At 32.3% G+C, this 14,327-nt stretch overlaps 1 protein-coding gene across 1 annotated transcript in view; it reads left to right on the top strand.

Moving 5' to 3' along the window:
- Positions 1-12,415: 12,415 nt before the first annotated feature.
- The window catches only part of LOC148624204 (uncharacterized), a 63,777-nt gene continuing 61,865 nt past the window's right edge, over positions 12,416-14,327 (top strand). Inside the window, exon 1 of the mRNA XM_088566745.1 lies at positions 12,416-12,525. The gene's annotated coding sequence lies outside the window, so the exon portion shown is untranslated. The remainder of the gene's footprint in view (positions 12,526-14,327) is intronic.

Raw genomic sequence — 14,327 nt, 5'->3', positions numbered from 1 at the left:
GAAAAGCAAACAAAAAGACAAATCCGTAGACGAAATTCGTTGAAGGACTTAACCGAACTCCAAACTCCGGCTACCAAAAAACAGACAGCTGCAATGAAAAATCTCGCAGACAAGGTATTAGAAATCTTGATGAGCCCAGAAATTCTGACAACAATAATGCCAGTACTTGCTAGTAAAATCAGCGAGTCTATATCTGCTGACATTGAACAAGTCAATCTACGAATCGATCATGAATCAAAGTCACTGCGCAATGAGTTGGAAAAACAGAACGCAATCATCACAAAAAATGAACAAAAAATCTGTAAACAATTTATTGAAATATCCTCTTTAGAAAGATCCGTTCAGACCAACATTAGTGCGGTCAAAGAACGTGAAAGAGACATCGACGCTCTATATAAAAAAATCGCTGAACTTGAATACAGACTAGAAAATCAGGAACAATATTCTAGAAGAACTAGTCTTAGGTTTCACAATGTCCCAGTTCCAACAGATGAGGATGGCCGAATCAAGCACCCTATAAACACTGACCAACTTGTCCTTGATATTTGCAATGGCAAAATGAATTTGAATATTGGACTGAATGACATAGGCCGATCGCATGTAATCGGAAAAGTTAGAAATGGAAAATCCCAAGTTATCGTCAGATTTACAAGTTACAGGACAAGGGCTTTGGTTTATTCCACTAAAAAGGTCTTAAAGAACGACACAAATGGCACCTTTATCACAGAAAATCTAACACCCTATAGAACGAAATTGGTTAAGAGACTTAAAATTGACAAATTAATCGAAGCATACTGGACATTTGATGGTAGAATTTTCGTTAAACAATATGCAGAGAGTCGAAAAGAGATCATAAACAACTTTGATGATATAGCTAACTTTGAGCGACGTATCAGAGATCATGCAGCAGTTGAGCATAGCCGTAATATAAACGTCTAAAGGATGCTTTCTGCTTTAAAATAGCCTATCTATGTCTTCATGAATTGTTTTTATTTTATTGTTTGTAAACATAGGCATTCATCCAAAACATGTTTTCTAACTTCTACCTGCGGGTTTTTTTTTTGTGTATGCTATATTTAGACGAATTTACCTGTTCTGTTTGATATCAACAGAAACAATTATCCAAATTTTACCTGTATTTTTGGGACTGCGATTTAGATGATAATATATAAAAAAAACTTTAACACATTTCAAACATTACTCCTTAGTATAACTAGAGAATTTATACGTACATTGGACCTCCTATGTCAAAGTTGTACGGACTATGAGATCCATACACGTTTTATCACGGAAATGAAAGGGGTATACAATTTACTATCGTCCGTGAGTACGTCCGTGCGTTCCTATCTTGGTCAAGATTTTTTGGGCTTAGGTCCATTTCTCGGGTATTGTATATGGTTGGACAACGATACTTTGTCACTTAATTAGAACACAAAGATCCACAATAAATTACGTCAATTTGACATACATTTTCCGCTTAAGTGACTTGATAAGGTTTGTTAGTTTTTTTCATGTTTTTTTTTCCTTTTTCTTTTTTTCTTGGGTACTACTCCATGATAGGACAACGATACATTGTCAGTATGTTTATCTTGGTTAGTAAAGCACGATCCAAAATGCGGACTTAAGACATTTTGACCTACATTCTCCATTTAATTCAATTCTAAATGACTACCTCCTAGGCCTCCCAGCTAAGAAATGATACGTCCCTAAATACATATGTAGATATATTACATTGTAAAATCCCAATCCCCACCCAGCCTCTATGACGTATATGTCATATATGTATTTTCTTCAAGTCTTTGTAATTTGTTTTGTATATAATGTATGTGTTTTATGTTATGTTTCTAAAGTTGGTGATGGTGAATTGACATGTGTAATACTCTTTGACAGTGGCTGTTATATCATCATATCTGCAACTTCTGTCTCTGTGATAGATGGCAGGTAATGATCTTTGTACTTACAGAGCAGCCATTGGTTCATTTAACAACAGAAAACTGATTAATTCAATACCCCTAAATTATAGAAATTCAACCTACCTTGATCTGCTTCTCATTAATTTTAATTGTACATTTTTTGTCATCGGCCTTTCATTTCTTCAATCAGTACACCCCAAAATAAACATAGTTTTTTCTGCTTTTTGTACTACACTTCATTCTCATTACAGGAAATGTTGAAATGAACCCAGGTCCTATAATTAACTCCTCAAAGTTTTCTATTAGCTCCTCCAGTAACGACAACTCCCTTTCACTATGTAACATTAATATACGAAGTATTCGGAACAAACTAGATTTTTTAAACCTGTTGTGTGAGGATTTTGATATCATAACCATAACGGAAACACACTTAGATCCAAATATAAAAGATGAAGATATACTTCTAGACTCCTTTTCTAAATCCGTCATCAGAAAAGATCGTAATAACTTTGGTGGCGGTATATTAATATATACAACAGATGATATTCATGTCAAAAGACTGAATATTTTAGAAAATGATATCGACGAAACACTCTGGGTTGAGATCAGAGCAAAGGGTCAAAGATTTGTACTCTGTAATATTTATCGTGCCCCTGGAACTGATGTTGATTTTTTTACACGATTAAATCATGCGATAGGAATGACCTACCAGTTCAATGAAAACATTGTGGTCACGGGTGATTTAAATTCGGATCTATTTATGATTGATAACAATAGACTTGTTGACACAATTAATCTGTTCAATTTTACAAATGTGATTAACAAGCCTACTAGAACAACTGATAATCGAAGATCTTTATTAGATCCTATTATTATAAGCGACACAGTATCGTACACCATTGCCGATGTCTTTGATATTCCCAGATCTGAAAGTGACCACGACGCATATATTGTATATTTGGTATGTCCAAACAAAGATCCTGTCTCTTACAAAAGACTTATCTGGCTGTACGACCAAACTGACAAACAAAAGTTTGCCGAAAAACTAGAGGCCTTGGATTGGGATACGCTCCTTCCCGATGGCGCAGATGTGGATGTATTTACGGAAACATTTCTGTCCATCGCGAAGGAGTGCATTCCAACCAAAGAAGTTATCATTAGAAAAAATGATAAATGTTGGTTTAATAACGAACTTAGAAAGGAAATTAGAAAGCGTGACCGTTTTAGAAAAAAAGCGTTGAAATCAAAAATTGAAAGTGATATTCTGAGGTACAAGAAGCAGAGAAACAGAGTCAATAATTTAAAAAAAAGCTGCCAAAGAAAAGTTTGAAAGTAATCTTGACAATTATATCTTAGATAATGTAAATAATCCTAAAGCGTATTGGAAGATTATGAAAATGCTGATAAAATCAAACAAAGGTACAAATTCTATCCCGCCCCTTCAAAATGTAATAAACGATGATGTATTAAGTGACATAGTATACACAGATGATGAAAAATGTACATTACTGAATAAATATTTTTGTTCTATCTCAAAACTAGAGGAGGAACAATGACTTATAAAATAGAGCAAACATCACACTGTAAGATGAAGACCTTTTTTAAAAGAAAATCTAACATAATATCATAAAAATGTTCCACTGAAAAGGTTGGTTTGGTGAGTGCAAAACGAAAGTGAAAGTAGGGAAAATGGCTATTTATAGTTCAAGACTACTTTTCTGTCCGATCTTCGTGGACTCACCCTATTTTCTTTGCGGGAAATTATTTTTTCACATGTCCTTAGAAATGCTACATAAGTGAAAGTTTTATTGAATCAATTTGCATATTTTTTTTTAAATCCTAAAAATATGCACTTCACTATAGAAGTCTATGGGAAAATTAATACGATACTGAGACCTAGTTAGCCAGTTTTTCAAGTTAAGTTGGATATTCATCAAATGGTCTTTACCAGCCGAAAAAGTAGTACCCCAATGCAGGTAACACTTTTAAGATGAATTAGCCAACCTTTGAACCTGATTTTTTATGGTAGCTCTGGTTTTTTGCATTTATGGTTAATCTTTACCAAATTTGGAAATGCATTTTGTTTTCATGAATTTGTAGGATATCAGTTCAATAAAATTATTATCTTGACTATTTATGATGAGCATATCTGTATTCAGGTAACCTAAAGCAAGTAATACTCCTGCATATAGGATAGTTTTCAAGTTACAACACATTTTAAGTATGTGGTTAGGACTTGAAAGTAGTCATTTTCCATACATTGCCTCTTATATATGAAAAAATGAATATTTTTTTTATTTTTTGTTTTTCTTTCAAATAAATAGCTAAAATGAGTTGCCATATAACTGTGTGGTTGATTTGAACACAGAAATGTCACAAAAGTCAACAGCCAATTTTTTAGTGGACTTTTTTTGGTGGTTCAAATGGACAGATTCTAATGCGACAAGAAAAATAATGGTGTTTTTTCATATAAAAACTGAATTCTTTCAAAAAGTATTTAAAGCAGACAATTGTTATTATAATATTTATACCAGTAAACTATTTTTCTTGCATCATAGCTATCTGTTTTAAAGAAAAAGTCCTTTTCCTGTCATACTGAGGTCCATTTGTATCTGCCTGGGGTACCAAATTGGCTTAAAATCTGTATTTTCTGCATATGAAAAGCTATATTTTTTTAAAACTATGATATTGGTATAATTTTTTCTGGATTTATTATAATTGAAATGACCATATCTATAGTTTAAAACAGTTGGTTGTACCGGTACATATACTTTACTTTAAACAAGAGGCTCCCTTGAGTTAAAGACAAAAAAAGGAGGTTCGGATATTAATATTTCCATATATGGAACTCACAAGTGGGGATTAAATAATGATTTGGAACTCATAATACAGCTCATGTATCTACCATGTCAGAATAAACCACAAATTTGCTTAGTTTGACTAATGCAGCTGCTTTTTATCAAGTAATATTTTCTGGCTAACATTGAGATATTAGTCTTATGCCTGGAATATGGTACCTATATAAAAATTTTAATAGAAACTCATGTTTGTAGCAGGGCAATGATATTCTGAATTTTCAGTATGAAAATGAATACTCTAGCAGAAAAAACAACAACTTTTATGATTATATTGAAATATTTATTAGTAATAGGTACCAGTATTGCATTGCATATCGCTGAGCGGGTGTACGCCAAAACATGGATGCTATAAAAATATAGTGCATTTTCTTTTTGCCTCTCTACAAACTAATGTTTTGTCAACAGATATGAACAATGACTTATAAAATAGAGCAAACATCACACTGTAAGATGAAGAATTTTTTTAAAAGAAAATCTAACATAATATCATAAAAATGTTCCACTGAAAAGGTTGGTTTGGTGAGTGCAAAACGAAAGTGAAAGTAGGGAAAATGGCTATTTATAGTTCAAGACTACTTTTCTGTCCGATCTTCGTGGACTCACCCTATTTTCTTTGCGGGAAATTATTTTTTCACATGTCCTTAGAAATGCTACATAAGTGAAAGTTTTATTGAATCAATTAGTATATTTTTTTTAAATCCTAAAAATATGCACTTCACTATAGAAGTCTATGGGAAAATTAATATGATACTGAGACCTAGTTAGCCAGTTTTTCAAGTTAAGTTGGATATTCAGCAAGTGGTCTTTACCAGCCGAAAAAGTAGTACCCCAATGCAGGTAACACTTTTAAGATGAATTAGCCAACCTTTGAACCTGATTTTTTATGGTAGCTCTGGTTTTTTGCATTTATGGTTAATCTTTACCAAATTTGGATATGCATTTTGTTTTCATTAATTTGTAGGATATCAGTTCAATAAAATTATTATCTTGACTATTTATGATGAGCATATCTGTATTCAGGTAACCTAAAGCAAGTAATACTCCTGCATATAGGATAGTTTTCAAGTTACAACACATTTTAAGTATGTGGTTAGGACTTGAAAGTAGTCATTTTCCATACATTGCCTCATATATGAAAAAATAAATATTTTTTTATTTTTTGTTTTTCTTTCAAATAAATAGCTAAAATGAGTTGCCATATAACTGTGTGGTTGATTTGAACACAGAAATGTCACAAAAGTCAACAGCCAATTTTTTAGTGGACTTTTTTTGGTGGTTCAAATGGACAGATTCTAATGCGACAAGAAAAATAATGGTGTTTTTTCATATAAAAACTGAATTCTTTCAAAAAGTATTTAAAGCAGACAATTGTTATTATAATATTTATACCAGTAAACTATTTTTCTTGCATCATAGCTATCTGTTTTAAAGAAAAAGTCCTTTTCCTGTCATACTGAGGTCCATTTGTATCTGCCTGGGGTACCAAATTGGCTTAAAATCTGTATTTTCTGCATATGAAAAGCTATATTTTTTTAAAACTATGATATTGGTATAATTTTTTCTGGATTTATTATAATTGAAATGACCATATCTATAGTTTAAAACAGTTGGTTGTACCGGTACATATACTTTACTTTAAACAAGAGGCTCCCTTGAGTTAAAGACAAAAAAAGGAGGATCGGATATTAATATTTCCATATATGGAACTCACAAGTGGGGATTAAATAATGATTTGGAACTCATAATACAGCTCATGTATCTACCATGTCAGAATAAACCACAAATTTGCTTAGTTTGACTAATGCAGCTGCTTTTTATCAAGTAATATTTTCTGGCTAACATTGAGATATTAGTCTTATGCCTGGAATAGGGTACCTATATAAAAAATTTAAAAGAAAACTCATGTTTGAAGCAGGGCAATGATATTCTGAATTTTCAGTATGAAAATGAATACTCTAGCAGAAAAAACAACAACTTTTATGATTATATTGAAATACTTATTAGTAATAGGTACCAGTATTGCATTGCATATCCCTGAGCGGGTGTACGCCAAAACATGGATGCTATAAAAATATAGTGCATTTTCTTTTTGCCTCTCTACAAACTAATGTTTTGTCAAAAGATATGAACAGCGACTTATAAAATAGAGCAAACATCACACTGTAAGATGAAGAACTTTTTTAAAAGAAAATCTAACATAATATCATAAAAATGTTCCACTGAAAAGGTTGGTTTGGTGAGTGCAAAACGAAAGTGAAAGTAGGGAAAATGGCTATTTATAGTTCAAGACTACTTTTCTGTCCGATCTTCGTGGACTCACCCTATTTTCTTTGCAGTAAATGATTTTTTCACATGTCCTTAGAAATGCTACATTTATTGAATCAATTCGCATATTTTTTTTTTAAAATCCTAAAAATATGCACTTCACTATAGAAGTCTATGGGAAAATTAATACGATACTGAGGCCTCTATCCTCCATCTGAAGGTACGAGACCACGATTATCTGCCCTTAGCTTAGTTCCTATAATAATGGGGGATTTTTCAAATTTTTTTTAGAAACACTTCCTTTCAGAATCTCATACTTTTTGTGCTCAAATGGAAGAGAATTAATGAAATTATTTTAGTAGATGTGTTGAAATGAGAAATTTGACATTTAGGTTGTGATTTGGTGAGGTCAAAAAAGGTCAAGTTTGTGACATCCGGAAGCCATTTTGGGTCATTTTTAGGGTATCTCTGTGTTAAATGTATAAATGTATAACTACATTTATTGGTTCGAGCACTTTCCGTCAATTTCGGACATACAGGAAAGAAAAAACAAACACCCTGTAATATAGTAATGACAATAAGCTACATATATAGAAAGTGTACACCATAATAAATTAATAACACATAAAAGTACTCGCACCTTAAAGCGCATAGCAGAGTTCGCTTAGAACAACCAGGCACTGCATTTAAAGAAAATTGCTATTTGCATCTTGTAAGTAGTGTATGTATCTAAATTGCAAAATGAATATAGTACGTTTTGCTAACTTTACACTGATTCTCAAAAATACAGATAAACTACGAAATCAATTATGCACTGTTCCAGAATTCACATTATATGAATTGCTTATAATAATAATAATAATATTCTTTATTGGCACAAACTCAATTACAATTGGAAAAGGCCCATATAATTGATATATAAAAGTGTAACATATATAGTAGCGGTATACATGTAAATAGAATATTTATCAAATGTTATGAGAAGAGATATTTGTTATGAAATAAAATTTTTTCTGATAGAAAAAATAATATCTAAAAAAATTAGTGATAATCTTTAGTATAGTATACGAATCAATGAATATACATTGTTTCAGTGTGTAGTAATTAATTGAATCAATATCTTTTTTGAGGATATTTGATAATTTGGACATAAATTGACTTCTAACTTTGGAGTATTTTTCACATTTCAGCAAAAAATGCAATTCATCTTCAACCTCCCCAGAGTTGCAAACTTTACATAAAAATAATATCTAAAAAATTAGTGATAATCTTTAGTATAGTATACGAATCAATGAATATACATTGTTCCAGTGTGTAGTAATTAATTGAATCAATATCTTTTTTGAGGATATTTGATAATTTGGACATAAATTGACTTCTAACTTTGGAGTATTTTTCACATTTTAGCAAAAAATGTAATTCATCTTCAACCTCCCCAGAGTTGCAAACTTTACATAATCTCTCGTTTGCAGGAATTGATAGATGACGGCCTTTTTCTATTTCCAAATTATGGCTACTGATTCTAATATTGCAAAGAGAGGATCTTTCTGATCTTTTTTGTAAAATATCAACAAAGCTTGCTCGTTTGCATCCAATGTGTATATTTCGATAAAATGTTAGTTTATTTGAATTTTGGATTTGGGAATGTTGCTCTTGCATAAATTGATCAGTTACTCGTTGTTTTATATTTGATAAAATAGGTTTAAAGCTATATTTTTGATAGATTATGTGTGAAAAACCAAGTTTATTGATAATATAATACATTCTCTTTGTCCAAGTATTATTGTTTTCTGTAGCTTGAAATATTTTGAAAGCCCAAGTGTTTTCTGAGGAAAGAAGATGATTTAAAAATTTAAAAAATATTTAAAAAAATATTAAATAATTAAGGACTCAAAACATCACCTTGTTTGACACCACATTCTGATTTGAATGTGGAACTTAGTCCATTTGAAAATTTGATTCTATTTGTAGTATTATGATACTTAGAAAATATTATTTGAAATAGTTTTGGAGGAACATTTGCTGACGCAAGTTTGTAAAAAAGACCAACAAGCCAAATGGTATCAAAAGCCTTACGTAGGTCAGTAAAAGCAGCAAAAACTTTTCTTTTCTTGTTTTTATAGTGGTCAATAATGGATTTGATTGAAAATAGATGGTCAGCAGTTCTACTGTTTTCTCTGAAACCAATTTTGTTTTCACTTAGGAGAGATTTGCTGTTTATAACTACGCAGTTCAAAGTATAGAAAATATAAAACACAATTATTCTGTTAAAATAACAGCAATTAAAGTATACCTTGTAAGTTTGTACAAAGGCTTTTTGTACGTCTGGAATAAACAGGTATCAAACAGTCATACCTACAGTACAACATACGAATCATAAATACCTTTATCAGAAATAGTGCTGCGGTAAAACAACTCATCAGTTGAGTACAGTTTAGGTATTTAGCACTTTACCAATGAAAAATGTACATTCGCACATATTTTAGTGAATCAGGATTTAGATATTTTTTACTTTTAAACCGCAATTGGTTTTCTTTAAAATAAATTGCGTTAAAAATCTTTTTACCAACTAGTGCTCGTCAGTTACTCACCACAATCGCACATCTGCTCAAAGCCACTCATTCCTATACTTACGATAAATCGTGAATTTTAGAGCTAGACAATTAGAATAATTATGCTCGGCGTCACATAAATAACATACTGTTAAAATTTGAATAAAAATATTTTCTGCGACTTTATTGACACCTACCTCGTTTAAATTGTCTTAAATGACTTGCTCATTCGTTTAGCCACACGGCTTCTCCCTACACATTGAATCGTTAAATTCCGGTCAGATTTTAATTCTCGGTGCCAATATTTACATTGTAAAAAGTCGGCCATGTTTACAGTGATCGGGTTGCTAGATGTTGTTTACGTTTACATGGTTTGTCCAAAAACCGAAGAACCCAGAATGCATTTCGGCGTTATTTCGGATATCTCTGATTTATTTTACGCGAACAACGTACAATACCGAGAAGTTAATCAAGCAGACGATTGTCACCGGAGTTCGACGGGAACTTACGAACTTCGTTTGTAAACAAATCGTCCCGTAAAAACCAACATGGCGGATATTAGTATGGGATTTTCCCGTAAGGATTTGTTACGCATGATTTAAGCTAATAAGCGACTTGTTTAGGGAGAAGCTGTTTGGCTAAACGAATGAGCAAGTCATTTAAGACAATCTAAACGACGGTTGGTGTCAATAAAGTCGTAGAAAATATTTTTATTCAAATTTTAACAGTATGTCATTTATGTGACGCATTTTATAGTAAAGTGAATGTGAAAAACTAACCTGGGAATAAATGCTGAATGAGTATGCAAAATTCTACAATTCTCCCTGTAACATTAGTACATCTGATCAGCTCGAATGTTGAATTCCCTTGGACAAGACTCCCTCCGAACAATTTCAATTTGAACTCAAACCAGTAAAATTCAATACTTAAAACATCTGACCAATTTCACGCATAAGCGAACCTGAACTACCCGAATCTACTCCCAGTGCAAATATACCTTGAATATGACACTGCAATACAAATATAATCTGTACTGAAATATGAAATAAATAACAAATAACACAATAAAAATGCACAAGTAAACCTATAAATATACATACATACCAAAAATACCACTTTACCACATAAGGTTTGTATAATCAAGTAATTGTACAACTCATCATGTTCAACAAGTTTGTATCATAGACAGGTTATATTTATAGCATAGTATTCCGAGTTAGACAAATAAACTTTCGAACGCGCAGCGTGAGAAGTTTATTTGGCTAACGAGGAAGGCGTTGCTATAAATGATTTGTAACATGAATGACACGCCCATGACAGTCCGTGCAGAAAAAAATAACGTTTGGCGGGAAAATCTAATAACCCGCACAGTAGGCAGTATGGCAGACGCATTCTCTCTACCAGATTGGCTTGACATTGAAAATGTAGAAAGCGATGATATGGTTCTCTCTCAGGTGTGTATTTTTTAATTGAATTAGACTGATTTACGCTAATTGTCTTTTTGAAGGCTTTTAAACACAACTATTCGGGGCATGGACCCCCTTTTTTGGCCCAAATGTAAAAAAATCTATTTATTTTTCCATATTTACAATTTTCTACAATATGTAGGCATATAACAAGTCTCAAAACTCCATAACCAGTCGATAACAATACCTTTTCTACTATCCACACGATCCGCAAGTGAAAAGATTTTATTGTTTTACCTTGGTTCTATCTTTAAATTAATGAGTAGACATTATATTTTTTGTTCTCTGTCTGGCAAAGAAAACCTGCAGAGATTTAAAGATTTGTATTTTATTATATGAAACCTAATAAAATTGACATTTGTATGTGTACTTTTTTGTAGGCGTAATCTTTTCCCAAAGAGGCGGAGCTTACCCATGCAATATTGGTTTTAGTGTTTTGGTTATTTCATGGCTGTTTCCTCATTGCATTATATAGGCCCATGTGACCTTTCATGCAATATTATTTGGTTGCTTCAATTTAGAGCATACCTTTTGGTACATGCTTGTCGTCTCTATGTTATTCCATAAAAAGATCAAAGGCAAAAAGGAGATTCATGTTACAAATTCATTTAAATGAAAATCAACAGTCATTGACGCAACAACAACTCTTCATGTCTCTATAAAAATGTTTGTATGGACTGTGGAACATGTATACAGTACACGTATAAGGCTTAAGAAAGTTTTTTGTGTACTATATCTCCTGTAATTTGAACTGCACTCATTTACTTAGACTACAGCACATGATTTAGACAAATTATAATTAAAAAATACATGGTATATGAAAAACACTTAAGTTATTTATCATAATTCTTCATTATGGTAACTGTGTTCGAGCTAAATAAAATATTTGTATTTTCATCATGGCGGCACTGTAAACAATAATGAATGCATATCATTAATGTTGGTTTGTTTTGACAATCCAAATGTTGACTTTAAAAATAAAAAAAACGAAAAATTATCGCCAAAAATTGTAATAAAAACATATTGTAACGCTTAAAATGAAAAAAAATCAAACATAACAAATTATTAGCGACAAATATGCCGAAGTTCAGTAGCAAGCTGCTGGTAAAAAAACACAATGGAGAAAATTTAATTTATTTTGTTTTTTTTTTGTAGAATGTTTGGAATTATCTCAAACTACGATTTTCAGGTTCAATTGTACTCACCTTAATGTGTCACTTACTTTTTGGTGGAATATATGTCCATATGTGAATACACGAAACTCAAATTCAGACGACCCCCCCCCAATGTGACAGTATGGTTTTTCCACAAAATTCCGTTCGGAAGTCTGATTTTAGTTCAAAAGTCATGTAAAAGTCCGGTAATCTCGAACTCCTGTTTCCATGGGCTGACACCCTCATCACCAGAAAAGGCGTGTCAATCGCGCCATTCAAATATAATAATTTAAGCATCCGAATTCAATATGGGTTGGGTAAGTTTAGCAAACTATAACACTTACAATCTATATTGAGCGGAAAATACATGATTTCTTTTGTTTGTGTACCATTTTGTACTTGCACTTTCGAAAGTAATACTCATAGGGGATTGTGTACAGTCAGAGAGTATTGAAGACCGCCAGACACACCCTCTGTCTCCTCTTTCAAAAAGATGGGGTAGGCATTGCCTAAATCAGCGAGCACTGTGGGCTTTACCATACATATACCGTCTGTGCGAGACTCGTAAAAAATAAAGGACATTACAAAGAGCGGCGACCCGGTTGAAAATGTTTGCCTCGCAAGTGCAATATTTTCATTTATATTTAAGCAGCAAACAAAATCAGTATTTCTATTTGAAATTCTGTCTTTTTAATTAATGGGTAGTTTTTTTCAATAAATGAATAACTTGAACATATTCCCCACCCCCAAAATTCCAACCCCTTCCCCCCTTTCCCCTCGCTCTCAAAATGGTCAATTACTTTATAGCACCTTGCAATACTTTACATTTTTATCCCTTAAGGACATCTCTAGCAACATCCATTTCAGTTATGGCATGTCAGATCAATCTGTACATGTACAGATATTGGAAACATTACAGTTCTTTATTGACTTTAAGGATGGTTGGAATATTTTACACAAATCATGTGACGTAAACAAAATTCAGACGACAGCTGCACATATTCCAAAAGGAAAATGATTGCCTTTCCTATCTTAGAAAAGCTATGCTTTGATTTTGACAATATAATCAGAGTTATATTTTTTTTCCAAGGCGGGTTAGGTTCTTTACAACAGCAACAGTGTAACAGAGGAGATACACATACGTACATGTACATCCCCATGTTTCAGAAAGTTTTTAAAAACATAACATTCACTTATTTAAACAATCAAAACAATTAGTAAAAGACTTGAAAACTATCAGATAAAATGAATTTATTTTTACTGAAACGTAATCTTAACCTGTGTTTTTTTATTTGTTTGATTGAAGGAAATGATGAATTTTCTCCGCAAGGACAGTCACTTTTTGTTACTTCTGGGACATGACTTTTTTTTCGTTAGTATATTTGGGAACCGTAAGGAAAATTTAGTATAACATATGAGTTGTGATACGAACACACCACATTGTGAGAAATTCATGTATATACAAAATGATACAAATACAATATAAATCATAACTGATGCAGCAAATAACAATTAAAATTCTTTCTGAATTAATACAAAATATACATTTAACAAACTTGAGAAATTATTTTAAAGAAAGTTTGCACATTGAGAAGGATTGTTTTAACACATGATTCAGTCAGGGACATTTTAAATCATAATGTTGCCATTCCAGACAGCAGATGTGAAACATATCCATTCACACAGTTGGTTTTTTGTTACATATGTTTTTTAACACGTGGGGTATTTGTATTTTCAACCAAGATTTAATTTTTAGCTCATCTGGCCGAAGGCTATGTGAGCTATTGCAATCACTTGGCGACCGTCGTCATCATCTGTCATTGTTGACTGTCGTCGTCATTAACAATTTTTCAAAACTCTTCTGCTCTAACACTACTTGACCAATTTGAACCAAACTTGGTAGGAATGTTTCTTGGGGTATCTTGCGTACAACTAATGTGGGGCTTTTTGATCTGTCAAACAATATGGCCGCCGTTACTAAAAATAGAACATAGGGGTCAGACAGTAGTTTTTTGCATATATCTCCAAAATCATTAGGTTAAGCAAAATTCTGACTGGGTGAAAGTGTTCAGCATGATGAGATCTATGCGAGTTCAAATTTTCATTTTAATCTGTTAAG

The sequence above is a fragment of the Perna viridis genome, chromosome 2, assembly GCF_037379345.1.
Source record: "Perna viridis isolate PV_CMFRI_1.1 ecotype Kerala chromosome 2, ASM3737934v1, whole genome shotgun sequence".
Classification (NCBI taxonomy): Eukaryota; Metazoa; Mollusca; class Bivalvia; order Mytilida; family Mytilidae; genus Perna; species Perna viridis.
The sequence above is the reverse complement of the archived record's forward strand: the minus strand, read 5'-3'. Positions and strand labels throughout refer to the sequence as shown.